We start from the raw sequence: 17,415 nt of genomic DNA, 5'->3' as shown, positions 1-17,415 counted from the left end.
ACAAATGGTGTCCTTGATTCAGGGCTTGATTTTTTAAAAATCTATACTACGTGAGCCCTTGGAGTATATAGATTAGTTGCCCTTTCCTTATAATATGAAACTACTGTTTCTATTCTATTCTATTCTATTCTATTCTATTCTATTCTATTCTATTCTAATTTCTCAGAGGTTAACAACCACACTGTCACGTGTGGTTGCCTCCCCACCTACTCCTGTACAGGGTTAAGTACCTACTGATTTCTGACTGGGGTTTGGGTTTTTTTTAAGATCAAATGTATTTTATCTGAGAGGTCAGAGTGTGGCAATACAGCTACAGCCTGGGCATTCCCAGCAGGTGGAAGGTAACATCAACACATTTTGTCTACAGAGCCAAGCATGAAGAAAAACTACAATTAGCTTTTGCTGCTTTTCTGCAGAATCTGCATTTGCATTTTAAATTACATTTTGGTGTATTCATTTTCATCTTTCTTTTGGCTTTTAAAGCTTGAACAGAGACTCCTGACAAAAACACTGCCTAAGATTGGCATTTATTAGGGGAAAAAAAACACATCCACATGATTTTTTTTCTAAAATCTTCCTTTGAGATTAGTTATTTCAGAAAGTCACGTTGACAGGCAGATGGAGAGAGAGATGCAAGATGGTTTCAGAGATTCTAGGAATCTCAACGCCTGGATTTTCATTTTAACATTTCAATTTCTTACTAGTCAGTAAGTTTCTCTGGCTGACTATATTAAAATGTGTACTACTGTAATATATATTAAACTTGTTCTCCTGGTACATGCTGACAATTACACAGTTTATCACACCAATAAGTTTTCTGAAACAGAATCAAAATTTTTTGTCTCTTAAATCCTTGTAGAGATGCTCTTTCTACACATATGTTAGGCTCTCTCTGTTATCTCTCCTCTTGAGTAGCCTAAATATTATCGATTGGTGATAGCCTTCTCCCTAAGTGGTCACTGGGTGTTAAAATATAAAGTGAAATAAAAATTCACATAAATCAGATTGTGAGTTTATTCTTCCTTCTTTGAAAGGGGCCAGTGACTCCGATATTAAATGATTAACACACTTGACATTCTCTTGGAATCTTAATCCCATGACTTTATGGATGGCTAAACCCCAAAACACCTTACTTTTAATTTTGTTATTAAAGGACAGATGTTAAAAGAAAAAAACTAAAGATTGAGCCATGTAACAAAGGAGAATAGAAAAATAGTACAACCAAACTGTCAGTCTTCTAAAGGAGATATTAACATTAAAATGTACTGTTATGATTGACTCAAGTGGACTTAAAGTTTGATACTGTTGGATATTTCTAATTCTCTACATCTTATTGGTATACCTTATTAGTACATGTCTGAGCAGATACTAGTCAATATTTCTCCAGCTCTCAATGGTTTTTTGCAATAGTTTCTTGTGGTGCAATAATAATAAAACTTGTTTAGGATTGAAGCACTTTTACATGCATGCATTTAAAAATATTGAATATAAATAGCACTGAATATAATTAGCATTTGTGAAAAACACAGATAAGACCCTTGTCTCAAAAAGTTTACTTTCCATTTGCCAAAAGGTTGGTAGGAAATAAATGAACAAAATCATTTCAGGGAATTATAAGTGCTATGAAAAATAAAGTACAATGAGGAAGTAGAACGACTTGAGGATGGTGAAGCTAATTCAGACTGAGTGATCAGAAAGGTCCATTGATATTGTAACACTTCAGCTCCATGACAAGGACACAAGTATGAAAAGGTCTGGGGTCAGAATTTGGGTAGAGACTGTGACATGTGTCAAGGTGTTGGCACAGGAACAAGCTTGGCATGTTCAGAGACGCCACAGCAGCTCAGGGGCAGCAAGCAAAAGGGAAAATAGAAGGGGATGAACTCCAAGATAGGGGAAAGAATTACACTTTTATGGCATGAGAGACTATGGGGCTATCCATTTCCGTGACATATATCCAAACTTAGTGGCTTAAAACAAACATCTTCTTTTGCTCACAATTTAGAGTTCAGCAATATGGGAAAGTTCGTCTGGACATTTATCTCTGATGCAGGTAGTATTACTGGGGCAACTGAAGCTGCAAAACTAGGTGATTTCATTCAATGTCTGTTCCCTTGGTGCTCTTTCTTCACATGGCATCTCCTATTCTAGGCATTTTCTACATGGCGTGCTCTTCTCACAAGTTGGTATCATGGCCGTCTTGTGGCTGTCTCTAACTACCGTTAGACTTATGTGACGACTGGTTTCCCCTAGAGCAGGCCTTGACCCAAGCTCCAAGCATTCTTATGACCTCTCCTGGAAGTCTCAGAACATCACTCCTGCCACTTTGTCCTTTTTGGTTAATCATACAAGGCATTAAGGCCAGCCCAGATTCAAAGGGAAGAAAGTCAGACATTTCTCTTTTCTATGCGAATGTCAAAGAATGTATGGCCATCTTGAAGCTGCCTCAGACACCATGGTAGGTAATCTGCATTTTATTCTAAGTGTTATGGGAAGTGGCTGGAGACTTTTCAACATGGAAATTACATGATTTTATTTTTGTTTTTAAAAGTCCATTTTGGCTGCTAGATAGAGAATAAATTGAATGAGGACAAGAGAAGAAGCAGGGTAACCAGTTAGAGGTGATTATAGTTTTCTGGATGGCCTACAATGGAATCATAGCAGTGGAGAAGGAGAAAGTAAATATGGGCTACATCTTAATGGACCTGTAGTTGGTTGGGTTTGGGGGAGAAGAAAAAAACCAGGATGACTCCAAAGGTTTTAATGAGGACTTGGAAGGATTGTGGTACTATTTATTGAGACAGGAAAAAAGGGGTAAAGTTATTTACATGTCTCATATAATTGTCCCAGCAGCTCTCTAACGAGGAGGTTCAGTTAGTTATGTGGTAGGCCTTATTATCCTCAATCTTTCCTCAGGTGAGAACAGTGGGGTTCTTAAAGAACAGAAGGAAAAGAGGGAAGGGAGAGGGAAGGAGAGGGGCAGGAGCGGGAGAGGGAATAAAGAAAGTCTTTCCTAAAACACTTAACTAGATAATGGGAGTACTGGTCTATAATAAGTTCTGTTATCTAGCCAACACATCTTCCCAGTATACAACATAGTTAACTGCCAATCATTAGTATAACAAGCTGAGTTTTAAATCATCTATTCTTATTATAAACCTACTCAAAGAATGTTTCCCTCTGGGTAAAACAGGAACAATGAAGATGAACACAAGGTAAAGATATGTTCTTAGTCATTACAGAACTTAAACAGTAGAATGACTAAACCTTTTCAAGGTTCCCAACATTTAGATCTAATTGATTTGGATTTTATGTCTGATAAACATCACCTTCTAAAGATGAAATTTTAAATTGAGAAAAGTGAACAGAGGGGGTTGGAAGTTCTAGTTCTTATTTTTTCTGCCTTTGGCTTAATTAAGTTTATCAAATTTTCTTAAACTCTGTGCTTTAATTTTTCTCATCAAAACATTACTTTTATTAACCATATTCTCAATTCCTTCAATTGTCTGTGAGTCAGCCCTCATAAGGACAGTTGCACTTGTCTCCCACCCATTCTCATGCCTGTTGTCACTCCTTTCACACCCATTAACTCATCTTACATATATAATAAGGAAAATGCTGGGGAGAAAGTTTTTATAGACCTCAAGAAAACAACTTATCATTGTTATGACAAATTCTTCAAAAACATTAATTTTAAATTTTAATTTTATTCCAATATTAGCTTATTACTAAATCTTTTTAAATCCAAGATAACCCAGTATAACTCTTTGACTGTAGATAGAGTCCTTTTACCACCACTGTTGTGAACCACATTATTCAGTATGCAGCACTTTGAATTTTGGCAAAGTAATCATGATGTATGAAAACTCGCAACATGGTAAAAACAACAAATATTCTATAAAAATCTTAGTCACCAAGACTGTCCGGGACCTTTATTGCAATAACATAAGTAGTAGTCAAATTTTCATAACCACTGATAATTATTTTTATCTCTCATATACTTGCTTGATATTGAATTGTTTGTCACTGGGGGTGCTTTCCATCTGGTGAGGGCCTGAGACATTGTGCTAATCTCACACACACACACACACACACACACACCCCTACATCTAAACACCTTTCTTCCACTTTTAGCAATGCCCCTGTACCCATGTGTTAATATTGATTGGGCCTGTTTCCATTCTGGGGGAGTATGGAAGTCAAGGAGTGTTACTGAATAATCATTTGGTAATGTATTTCAAATTGTATTTTCCTCAGCAGAAATAAGTCAGAACTGATGGTTACCTTTTTACCAGTAGTCTTCTATTGGATCTCAAATTTGTGCTATATGTAGATAAGGATGAAGGTAGCTCTAAACAGAGAAAACCAAACCATTTCTCTCCTACTTGTTTTGGGAACTAATTTAACTAACTTGGAAATGCTTAAAGGCAGGTCTGCTGAATGTCTAAATACACTTTCTAAAACTACAAGGTTTAATTACAGTTTCTGAGAAATTATAGCAAAAGATCTTTGGATTTCAGTGTAACCAAAATTTCATCAGACATTCCACCATTGTCATTATTCTCAAAATTCAAATGAAATAACCAATGTTGTAAAATGTAAAATTCCAAATGTATTTTCTTTCCCCTCAAAACCCATCTTTCTCTTTCAGACATCACAAATTCTGTTAAAGACATGACCATTCTCATTTCCTGCCAGGTTTGGACCCTCAATTCCTTCACTTGAATGTGAGTCAGCCTCACGAGGACAGTTACATTTGCCCCCCGCCCATTCTCATGCCTATGACCACTCCTTTCTCACCCGTTAACTCATCTCACATAGCCTCTCTGCATAGTACAATTCTGAAATAAAATTTGATTGTGTTACAGTATCTAAATATTCTTTCAGTTTTTACTTATTAATTATCAAACAGTTAAAAGTCCCTAATCTGGCTTTCCAGACCAGGGCCACCTCTGGGGTATATGCAGTCCTGGGTGGCAAATCTTTTTATGCAGAGTCCCTGTCTATACAATTATTTTGATCAAAAATGTATTCAGAATCCGTAGTCCCATGTGAGGTAGAGTAATGTATTGATGGACATTTAAAACAATGGGCAGAGGAGAGGGACTTACATATTTGTTTATCACTGATTTGGGGCAGGTGAAGATTCTTCATAGGGTCCTGGCACCATCTCTTCCTGTTCAGGTCTGAAAAACATCTTGTCATGTTCGTTTAATGGTGACAGCTCCTCATTTTGTGCTAGCAGAGTTAATTCTCCACTTCTTATTTTTACTTTTGACATTCCAGAAATTGCTGCCAGTTTCTGACCTAATTAGAGTTCAAAAATACTCAGTTTTTCTTATTTTTTCCACTGACAGAAGAAAGTAGCAACGCTGTTATGACTCACAATACCAAGGCTCTTTGGAGTCTGTATTGATACAATTTAATTCTTCCTGCCTCTGCAGTTTCCTAAATTTATTATTTATAAAATGATGGTTACAACATCACTTACAATGCTTCCTCAACCATCAAGCCACCTATGAACACTGGTTCCCAATGAGTCTTCCCAAGGTTGTTAATGTGCCTCATGATGATGACCACAATGCCAGTCTTACCTAGAATTTGCAGGAAAATGTTAATAACAATTTATTTTCTGGCCATGTTAAATTTACTGTTCAGGCTTTTATTGCATAAATGTGCATAATACATCTTTTATCCATAGCTCTTCTTAAATTATTGATATCAGTCCATTCCTGGCATGTGCTGTTTTTCAGTGTTGACCCTATCCCTGTCTCCCATACACCATTACTATGGGGAAAACAGGAGAGGGGCCTATAGAAAAAAATAAAAAATAAAACAAAACTGTGCTATTTATGTAAGAAATATCCATCCCTCATTCAGCATGGTGTATGACCAGCTGAAAGAACATTACGTTACTGCATCAATTGGAGGCAAGAGAGGCCATGATTCAGAAGGGCTCAACAGCCTTTACTAAGGCATACATTCTGATAAATGCAACTTTAGATCTCAGTCCTACATTTAGGATGAATTCATCCCTGAATAAAACACCTTGGTGAATGCACGTGGAGTATTTAAACAAACATAAAAGAGGGGGATGGAATTCAATCCTTCATTCTTAATTGTATAAGTTCCTCAAAAGCCATCTAGTGTTGTCTTTTCAACGACACATCTACTAATACGTTGTAGTAATGAATTGTAGTAAAACCATTTTTTAATCTATCTGGATTGCTTATAATCTGACTCCTGTACCCTTGTTTTTCCCATGACTACACTGATCTTCACTTGAATGAAAACCAAACAGTGATCTGGTTTCACCTTCTGGATTAACTGACTCATTAATGATTATGACAGCAGCTGCTGATGTTCTGGGTCAGGCTGACCTGTTTAACTATGTGTAAATCTATTACGATGTTGTTATCTTTCAGGACAGCATGGAACATGGTTACAAAAGGTGTCTGGAAAAATGTCAGATGGAGTCTGAGTTTTCAAGGAAGCTGGTTGTTTTCCCTCAGTTTCTAACACCCATTCTGAACTATGAGAGCAGGAATACTGTATATTTAAATGCATCTGTTGTACAACTGCTGAGTTCAGAGTACTCTAGCAAGGGGTGGGTAATCACACAGATGGTGTGCTTCACGACCAAAACCACTTGCTGTAGATGCCACATTCAGAGAGAACATGTAAATACTTGGCACAGTTGTGAGAGTTTTCAGAGGTGTTATATTCATTTAGAGAGTTACAGCTTTGATGGTGACAGCTTCTCATTTTGGGCTAGCAGGATTAATTCTTCCTTTCTTATTTTTACTCTTGACATTCCAGAAATTGCCACAATTTCCTGATCTAACTTGAGTTCAAAGAGTTGTGTTTTTCTTATTTCCCCCTTATTTAAAGAGGATTACTGTATCAACAAGAATGGTGACGCAGAAGGACTGGGTGACCAGGAGTATACTGGCCACATGCCACAGTGGAGTTTTCAGGCCTACATTGTGTGCCTTCCCACATTCCAATAAATACCACCAACAGCCAATGATATTGTTTTTTATTGCCTTTTACCCCAAACTTACTATAAAAAAGGAGCATTAAGTTTTTAAATGTCTGTTTCCTCTGAGCATTCACTTGCCCACCCACCTATTTATTGAATAGAGTAACAATTGAAAGCTTGCTCAGTATAAAATATAATTGGTCTCCAGATCTTTCTCCAGGATCTGAACTTTCAAGCAAAAGCTGTGTCAAAGCAAAAAAGCTGGGGAAGGGGCATGATTGAGAAAGTGTAGAAGAGACAAGGGATGACGTATACCTGAAGGAGGGGAGAAGATAAAGGACAGCACAAAGTGCCACTGGAGTCCGAGAGAAGTGACTGACAATCGAGATATGGTGTGGCAAAATATAGGTCAGGTTCAGGACACTATTCTCAGAAAGTTCATTTCTGAGCATGCAATTTATGTGGCTTATGGTCTTTCCTACAGATATGGGTGTGGCTGCCTAAAGGAGCAACACAGGGTTGGACACCAGACAAAGATTAAAATAACGCAGTAGCCCTACTAGATAAACCCAGAGTCTAGGCAAGAATATATACCAATAAACACATATCATCAAATACTACCAAATAAGAAAATAAAGAGAATTAGAAACAATAGTGTAATCGAAATGTAGAGGAGTGAGTTAATAATTCATTGAGTTAATAACTTCAGGTTTTTTGAAGGAAATCACATTTATATTGGGTCTTATGGGATGAGATGTATGTCAGTCCAAGGAAAGAGGAGGAAGAGAAAAGAGCACAAAGTTTCCAATGTTCATTCCTCTTAATTCTACAGCACATAGAATAGTGGCTGGCACCAACAACATTTATTGAATGAATGAAGATGATGGTTTGATGAAACTTAGCAACATAAGGCTCAAACTTCAAGAACAAACTTGAAGTTTGCAACATCATACCACAGACTGCATTCAAATGAAAAAAAAATTGTAGACAGACAGTACATAGGCCGAGTGTGGTGGCTCACACCTATAATCACAGCACTTTGGAAGGCCAAGGCAGGAGGATCACTTGAGCCCAGGAGTTTGAGACTAGCTTGAGCAACATGGCAAGACCCTGTCTCTACTAAAAATACAAAAATTAGCCAGGTGTGGTGGTGGGTGCATGTAGTCTTAGCTACTTGGGAGACTTAGGTGGAAGAATGGCTTGAGTTCAGGAGGTCAAGGCTATGGTGAGCTGTGTTCACAGCACTGCGCTCCAGACTAAGTGACAAAGCAAGAACTTGTTGAAAGAAAGAAAAAAGGAGGGAAGGAGAGAAGAGGAAGGGAGGGAGGGAGGATCAGTCCATTTTCATGCTGCTGGTGAAGACATGTCCAAGATTGGGCAATTTACAAAAGAAAGAGGTTTAGTTGGACTTACAGTTCCATGTAGCTGGGGAAGCCTCACAATCATGGCAGAAGGCAAGGAGGAGCAAAGGCATGTCTTAAATGGATGGCAGCAGGCAAAAAGAGAGATAACTTGTGCAGGGGAACTCTTTAAAATAATCAGATCTCATGAAACTCATTCACTATCACAAGAACAGTGCAGGAAAGACCCACCCCCATAATGCAATCACCTCCCACCGGGTTCCTCCCATGACTGTGGGGATTATAGGAGTTACAATTCAAGATGAGATTTGGGTGGGGACACAGCCAAACCATATCAGAAGGGAAGGAGGGAGGAAGGGAGAAAAAAGAAAGGAAGGCAGGCAAGCAGGCACAGTACACAATTAATGAACAAAAAACAATATGGGAAAAAAAAACTAAAAAGAAATGAGCTTAGCCAAAGGAAAAACTAGGTTAGGGAAATAGTATAAGTCAGAAAAGAAACTTGCATTAAAAATAAAATTAGTTTGATTTTTTTAGTATGATTTAAAATTTTTTTCATTTATATATTTTCTATAGAAAAGTTAGAAAAACAAAGCAGAACAAAAAAAACACACTAATTCCAACAGCTAGTGTCAATTACCCAGACACAACCACTACTACCTTTGTTCTTAAGACATTTATGATATTTAAAAGAAAAATAGGCTAATATTTGTCTGTAATGTACTTTTCTCTCCTTAGTAGTATATTGTGAAGAAAGATTACTAAGAAAGTGAAAGGAATTAGAAACAATTCTCATTTGATTTAGTACAATTTTCTGAATTATCTAAGATGATGGGAAATTTCTAGAAGTAAGTAATTTCTAGTTAACTTTTCCTGAAATATTTTTAAAGACACATTCGTTATTCAACTAACAGTGACTTAAATCAATAATAATTATTATTATAAAAGTAGTAAACTCTTAAAATGAGAAGGCTAGAGGGTGGCAGCAGCACCCATGTAGTAGCTCCCTGGAGTTATCAGAGGCCCAGGCTCTTTTTCTTTGTCCTCATTCTCCATCTATAACATGTTGGCTTGTTCCCTCAAGGCCCCAGGATGTCTGTCCCAATTCATCTTCATGTTTAAACTTGTGGCAACAAAATATAAGGGAAGTGTGACATTAACTTTTCTGTTCCTTTGATCAGACAAGCAAAAGGCTTCCCAAGAGTCCCTCCTGACTCTACCCAGCAGGTAAACCTACTTCTAATTGTTCAGAACTAGGTCACATGACCACTTTCAACTGCAAAAGAGGCAGGGAAATTGAGAACACAATTATCAAGACTTACTGTTATCAACTATGAGCCATTGCTTGGGGCTGAACCTGTAGTGTCACCAAACAAAAATTGGGTTCTGTTAACAAGGAAGGAGAGGAAAATGGACATTAGATAACCCACTTGCCTGACAGACATAGTAATAAGAACTATGGCAGTTACTGAAACCCACCTAACAACCTCACAAGTATATGTCAAATACCTCCTATTCTGGAGGGAAGGCTCCTGCTCCACCTCCTCTAGAAATAATTTGCCTAATTACCAAAACGCACACAGCTCTTCTTGCTCCCTGACACCTTATTTCACTGACCTCACAGACATGGACAGGCAGTAATGCACAAGCTTCACTTTCAGTTGTACCATCAATATTTATGGTCCCGTATTTTTCTTCGGGCTTCTTCTATCCTCCACAGCAGGCAGCCCGGGGGCCAAATATGGTCTGGTACTAATTTTTTGTGAAGTTTTATCATAATAGACATACTAATTCATTTAGATAATCTTTGCAGCTGCTTCATACTTGTTGGGACAGAGACCATGTGACCTCCAAAGTCAAAAGTATTTTGGGTCTGGCCCTTTAGAGAGAAAAGTTTGTCAACTATCTACATGTACTTCAATTTTCTGATGGTAAGGTCCTACCCTGCATTTCTCTCGTATCTACATGAGCATATCCCTGGGGAGATAGGAAGCACTCAACAAATAGCTTCTCACCGATGGAAATGGAAGGATTGATAGGCTAAGAAACTCTGGCATAGTAAGTTATACATAGCTGGTGCTTCATGAAAGTTTGTTGAATGAATTCAGGAATTAACTAAGTAATTGGCTAAGTAAGGCAAAATGCTCCAGTACTTAGAGTGTGGGTTGTGGATCCAAACTTCCAATATTCAAATGCTGTGTGTCCTAGGCAATAAACCTAACCTCTCTGTGCCTCAGATTTCTCCTGAATAAAACAAACAATAAAACACACACACACACACACACACACACACACACACACACACACACAAGATTTAACAGACTCTGGACTATTTAGAACAATGTCTGGCACAGAATAAACACTCAAAAAATACTAGCTATGAAGAATATTATGGAGAACAGTTATTTTTATATAGGGTATTATTTTTATTTTTCCTTTCTTTGTGGCACAGTTTGAAACCATTCTGTAAAAAGGTATAGACAGGATCAAGAGCAATTTCTACCTTTTCTTGGTGACACTAAATCAAGTTTGAACCAAAAGAAGGTTTGAGGTAGATGTCGCAGGACATCCAAGGACATAATTGCTAGTAACAGGGTCAGAGAATAAACTAGCACACACTGAGGAGGGGAACCAAAAAGTCACAAGCATGTCAACACAACACGACTGAACTCTGCTTCTGCTGATGAGAAGTGTCAGTGCCACAGACGTGAGGTGAATGGCAGGGGAGCTCTTTCATTGAACTGTCAACTAATGAAGTGGTGAGAAATTAGCAGGCCCTGTAATTTACACGCTAATTCTCCCTAATGCCACCTGGGGGCTTCCTGCAGGCAGAGGAGCAGAGGAGTGGAAAATGGTGTCGTCCAGCCAGCAGCAAGCCTGCGCTGCTATTCTATCTTTGCCAAGCAACACAGCAGACCAGCTTGTTTCCATTCACCATTCAGGGAACAGTTGGCAGACTTCCCCCAGAATGTGGGCAAGCCTCAGCTATAAGAGCAAAATGAAGACAAAGAAAAGAATTTTAAGTCTTATACCTTTTTGCATTTTTTGTATGCTCTCTAGAAGTTGACTCAGCGGGCAACCCTCTACCTTTTCATCAACCCTGATATCTCCCTCTCACCAAAAGCATAAGTTATATAAAATTGGTTGCTGTAACCAATGCTCCCCTTGAAATAAAACTCAGAAATAAAATGGGTGATACATTACTATCACTGTACTTTCATCATTATTTAAAGGAGTTTTAAAAAGAAAAAAAGCTTTAACAAAAGTGGCTGTGACCACCAACCTCCTCCCTGGACTCTCGTTAGAAACATAGCAACAGTTCTCACCCCAAAATCACACACTAAGGGAAAACAGGAAAGGACCCTCATGTGCTGGCATCTTTCAGGCAAGAGGCCAAGTCCACACTGAGGAAACAGTATATGAGTGGATATAGAACTGCTTCCCATATTATAAACATTTCCTTGGACATCCTCTGGACTGCCAAATGAATAATGCTGCATTTTAGTTATCCCTGGCAAGCTAGGGCTGATTTTAAGACCATTAGGAAAGGGGAGACTGTTACAGTCTTCTTGGTTTCTCTAGGGTCACAGTGTAATTGTGTGGTGGGAGAAAGGGGGCCCTAGGGATGGCGTGACAGTCACTTCTCATTACCTCCCACTTGGTTCATTACGTCTGTAGACAGCGATTGCCCATGTGTGGGTACTTCCATTACACAGAAGGATGTAATGTGCTGTAGAACTCGCACGGCTTTCAGAAAGGGAAAAATATATTTATTCCAGGCACACACCTATCTTGTTTCCACAGGCCATGCCACAGCAATGGAAAGTGACATAAGGAATAGATTAATGGTAATCAATACAGAAAAACCAGGCCCCACGTGTGGCTATACCTGGTGGGATATTTATATGTGTATATCACTAACATATAGCACTTTACACAAAAGGCAAAACCCTCACTTACAAATCTACCAAATTTTACTTTAGCAAGCAGATTCACTCACTTAAGTGCACCATATACAGGCTTCTTTGTGTCATCTCTCTGGACTGGCATTTACTTTATTCTCATTCACAATCTCTCTCTCTCTGTGTGTGTGTGCACGTGTGTGTGTCTCTCACACACAAAGACCTTTCTCGTTTGCAAGGATAAGTCCTAGACACCATGAAATATAGAAATACTATTTCATATTTTTTCTTAGGTGTAAAAAGCTGCAACTAGATTATAAACTAAGGGTAGTTGACAAGAGAGAAAACAAATATAGACAATTATAGAACGTTAGAATCAGGAATAAATATTAGAGATTATGTATAACAGAAGTGCTCAGACTTTTTCTTTAAAGAAAAAAAAAAAAATCTCTCCCCAAAAGCTAATGAGTTATCTAAAAAGAGATGTTCATGATGGAATAAATCTGTGACGCTACATACTTTAGCCTGCTCTTGGGAACACATGATGATGTCAGCGTATTAAAGGTTCTGTGAACTCCTGTTACTTAAAAACCCATTTAACTCAGTATTACCTTATTTTATTATTTTAACGAACACTATTTTTCTAACTGCAATCTTATCAACATCATGTGGAACAATTATACTACAGCAGGGGAATCCTGTTCTGTTATAGTCTCATCACTTTTGGCAGATTTTTATGTACTGATAATTCTCTAATTTTAGCATGCATTTGAGTCCCTTGAAGATCTAATCCTTAACAATCACTCAGTAAACTGGATAGGGCTGGGGAATTGGAATACAGTACTTAGCAAGTGTTCCTAATACAGGGGCCTCATAAGTCTACTTTGAGAAACACCAATCCACACGTGTGCTCACTGTCTGAATTCATCAAGAATTGAACCACACATTCTTACCAAGAGAACTTCACAGTTAACAGGTTGAAAGTCCGTAGCTTTGAGTCTGGAGGTTGACAAAGTTTGTCTGGAATTACAAGGGCTTTTGAATATGAAAATGAGTGTACACCTCTATAGATTTACCAAAACTAATGGTCCCTTTAACCTTTACACCCATCTTTAAGAGTGCATCTCTTTCACCGTGAGACACGTCCACTCACTTGCTTCACTAATCCAGCTTTGTTCATTTATTCATACAATTATTTGCAAAGCATCTTCTATGTGTCAGACACTGGCTGAAACACTGGGAATAACTGAATAGAAGTGACAAAAATCCTTACCCTTGTTAGAAGGAGAGAGACAAAATATAAACATAATAATAGTAAACGTTATGGTAATTTAGAGTTAGAAAGTGGTGTTATGAAAAGATGGAGCAGGCTAAGCAGGATCACCATGTGAATGGGCAGGGGGTGTAACAGAGCTACAATTTTTGTAAAGGACAGTGGAACTATTACTCAATGAAAAGTGACATATGAACAAAATTTAAAGAAAATAAGGGAGGAAGCCTGCTAGGTATGTAGAGTAAGAGTCCAGGCTTAAAGAACAGCCAGTGCAAAGGGAGCTGCCTCTTGTGGATAAGAAGCCACGGGGGAGGGTGAGTGGGGGCGAGAATTGGGAAGGGAGAGGAGGCAGCAAGGACCAGATCTGTCAGGGCTTTGACTTTTACCTCCAGAGAAATGAGAAGCTACTGCAGCATTCTGAGTAGAGAAATGAGGTTATCTGACAACTTTTTTTTCTTTTTTCTTTTTTTTTTTTTTTTTTTTTGAGACAGAGTCTCGCTTTGTTGCCCAGGCTGGAGTGCAGTGGCCTGATTTCGGCTCACTGCGACCTCCGCCTCCCGAGTTCACGCCATTCTCCTGCCTCAGCCTCTGGAGTAGCTGGGACTACAGGCGCCCGCCACCAACCTCGGCTAATTTTTCGTATTTTTAGTAGAGATGGGGTTTCACCGTGTTAGCCAGGATGGTCTCGATCTCCTGACCTCGTGATCCGCCCACCTCAGTCACCCAAAGTGCTGGGATTACAGGTGTGAGCCACCAAGCCCTGCCGACAACATTTTTAAAGGATCTGAATTTATTCAGAATTTCTTAAACGTTGATTGGGTTTCTAGTCTTATGCCAGCCACTGGGCTTGGGGCCAGGTATACAAAGATGAACTCTACAGCGTCCTTGCCCTCAGAGCGCTCCGAGTCCCTAGGCCTCTGCTACAGGTCATTGCAGGTCAAAATGTGAACATTTAAAAATCCATTGTCAGGCCGGGCGCGGTCGCTCAAGCCTGTAATCCCAGCACTTCGGGAGGCCGAGACGGGCGGATCACGAGGTCAAGAGATCGAGACCATCCTGGCTAACACCGTGAAACCCCGTCTCTACTAAAAAATACAAAAACTAGCCGGGCGAGGTGGCGGGCGCCTGTAGTCCCAGCTACTCGGGAGGCTGAGGCAGGAGAATGGCGTAAACCCAGGAGGCGGAGCTTGCAGTGAGCCGAGATCCGGCCACTGCACTCCAGCCTGGGCGACAGAGCGAGACTCCGTCGCAAAAAAAAAAAAAAAAAAAAAAAAAAAAAAAAAAAATCCATTGTCCTTGCCACTTACATAACCAGACCTCAGATAACTGCCCAGTGTTTACTTCAGATACTCAGCATCTATACATCTCCCTGTCCTGGGACTCCAGCAGGAAGTCCTCAGGTCAGATCAGTAAGGATGTTCAGGTGCTCAGCTCCGCCCTAAACATACCATGTGGCCCTTGATGAGACATTAGTTCCTTATTTTTCTTGGCTTTTCTGTCTGTTTACACAATTTTCCGCCAAAGTATGTTTTTTAGGTCTGATGAGATAACCAGCACTGAGAGCTTGAGGGTGTAATGGAAAACTGACAATTTTAATTTTCCCTCAAATTATCATACTCTAAAATAAATAGAGTTGAGTAACTTCTCCAGTTATTCTTTCTGGCAGCACTGCTTCAGCTGAAGACAGTCTACAAGTTGGCAGGCCAGAAGTGATGAGAAAATGATCTTAGTTCTTAGAGATAAAACCTGCTAGTTATCAACAACTGAAATTCTGAGAGAGGGTCTTCTGGGGAAAAGCCATTTGCAGCAATAATCTCCTTTTAGAATTTTAACACGCTTGCCTCCTGCTAAATCCTTTGTGTTGAGGAAGGATGTGAAAAGTCACATTTACTTTCAGCCCCAAATGCAATTCTAAATGATCACATTTGGCTTGCTCACCTCACCTGTCAGTCATCAATATTTAAGAGATGAAACCTCTGCTCTGAAGAAATGGAAAATAAAATGACAGAGCCTATGGAATGTTGTTCAGTAATCCAGAATTACTATCAGGGCTGTGTTTGCCTTCAGTGTGCATATGTAGTCTTTATGAAGAGCAACACTATTTTTTATCAAATGTTTATGATGTAACCTCACAGAAATCAGGGAAATTGGGGAATTTGGCAGGCAATTGGGAACAGAGAAATGCAATACAATGCTATTTCAGCCTGAGGTGTACTTCGGAGCTAAGCTACTCCAGATGTTTTTCTTTTGTCTTCATTTAATGGGTCTTCTAAATACGATGACTTAGTATCAGCCAAGGCAGCAAAATTTACAACGTACTAATTAATAGCAAGATGCTTAGCTAAGCGATTCTGTCTCTGAATATGTAATTATATTTTTAGGGCTTTAATTTTTTTTCTCTTACCTTCCTTCTGCCAGATTTTACCAGAGGAATAAGGGAGTATTAGGAACATAAAAAAAAATCTCATGTGGCTGAAGCATGATTAATTTTACCTAAGCAATAAGAAATAAGCTACACTACTTATCCTTAGCCATAGTTATAGTAGTTACATCAGTTATGAACTCCAGGGAGCAAGAATAGCAACTCACAGAGGATAACTACAGGTGATAGCTCTCTCTATATAGCTTATTCTCACCATTATCACCATTATTTACCAACTTATCTTTTAAAATTGGAGGCAAAATTAGTTCTTTTTGCCTGTTCAGACTCCTGAATTTCAAATTATAAGTAAAACATGTTGCTGCACCTGCCCTGCCAATCCCCAGCCCTGCATCGATCCAACTGTTAACTTTCTCAACTCCTGCTTCCAGGCAGCTGAGCATGGGCAGAGAAAAATCACATAACTCCATTTACTGGCACTCTGACAAATCTATGTTCTCCAGCATCAGCTGGGCCCTCTGTGCTACTGGCGGTCCTTTTATTTCTCCCCAGTCAGCTCAGTTTCAGATTTCCCTTACAGCTGTTCCAAACTATTAACATGCTCTACAATCCCCTCATTCTAAGCAGATGACCTTGCTCATATATCACAGACAAAATAGAGCTCCTCTTCTTCCCCTCCGTCAGCAAACTGACCCATGAGGACACCTAGCTTCTCCCTCCGTTCCTTCAAAGTCAAAGAAGAGTAATCTCTTCAAATCCCTGAAGTTAGAGAATATTGGACACCATCTCCTCAGGCATCTTCAGGGACCTCATTACATCAGGCATTTCCCCTCACACTTTGGTGTCTTTAATCTATCACTCTCTGAACTCTGCCTTCTACATTTCAGTCTACACATTGGCTCAGCTTTTTCCTTGTCACCATGTGTGAGCATGCATGTGTGCAAACGCACACACACAAACACACAGAGCACAATTCTTTAATCATTTCAGCCTCTCACTCATCCTGCAAATTGTCTTGTATAGCAATTATCTGTTTACATGGCAGTTTTCAACTGGTCCAGTGGTTTTTAATCGTTGTCGTGTCACAGATCCCTTGAAAATCTGATTAAGGAAATGGATCTTCTCCCCAGAGACAAGCGCATACCAACACAGACACACACATACACACATACACACACACACACACAAATGTACACACAATTCCAGGTTGCTCACGGACCCCCTCTAGGAGATGTTACTGTCACTCATTCATATTTCCAGTTCTACTCCTCTTCCGGGCACACTGGAGAATTACACTTCCGCTGACTTGAGATAAGTCACAGCTTTGGCCAATGAATTGTGAGTGGAAGTTTTCAGAACCTTTAAGAGCCTGTACGCAATTTGCCACGCTTTCTCTTTTTGCTTTGTCACCAAAACTGCTGTGTTCCAGATAGTGACTACTCTGTCTGCGTGGGTCCTGGAGAGAGGAGGATGCAGAGCACAGCACTTAGCCACCCTGCAATGGACACATAGAGTGA

At 39.3% G+C, this 17,415-nt stretch overlaps 1 long non-coding RNA gene across 2 annotated transcripts in view; it reads left to right on the top strand.

The window, feature by feature from the left end:
* The first annotated feature begins 394 nt into the window (after positions 1-394).
* Positions 395-17,415, top strand: part of LOC103884536 — a 107,862-nt gene continuing 90,841 nt past the window's right edge. Inside the window, exons 1-2 of one of the 2 annotated variants that reach the window (XR_002522142.2) lie at positions 395-2,458; positions 17,328-17,411. This is a non-coding gene — a long non-coding RNA (uncharacterized LOC103884536). The remainder of the gene's footprint in view (positions 2,459-17,327; positions 17,412-17,415) is intronic. The other variant, XR_002522143.2, reaches the window with a different exon arrangement.

Source organism: Papio anubis, chromosome 3, assembly GCF_008728515.1.
Source record: "Papio anubis isolate 15944 chromosome 3, Panubis1.0, whole genome shotgun sequence".
Classification (NCBI taxonomy): Eukaryota; Metazoa; Chordata; class Mammalia; order Primates; family Cercopithecidae; genus Papio; species Papio anubis.
The sequence above is the reverse complement of the archived record's forward strand: the minus strand, read 5'-3'. Positions and strand labels throughout refer to the sequence as shown.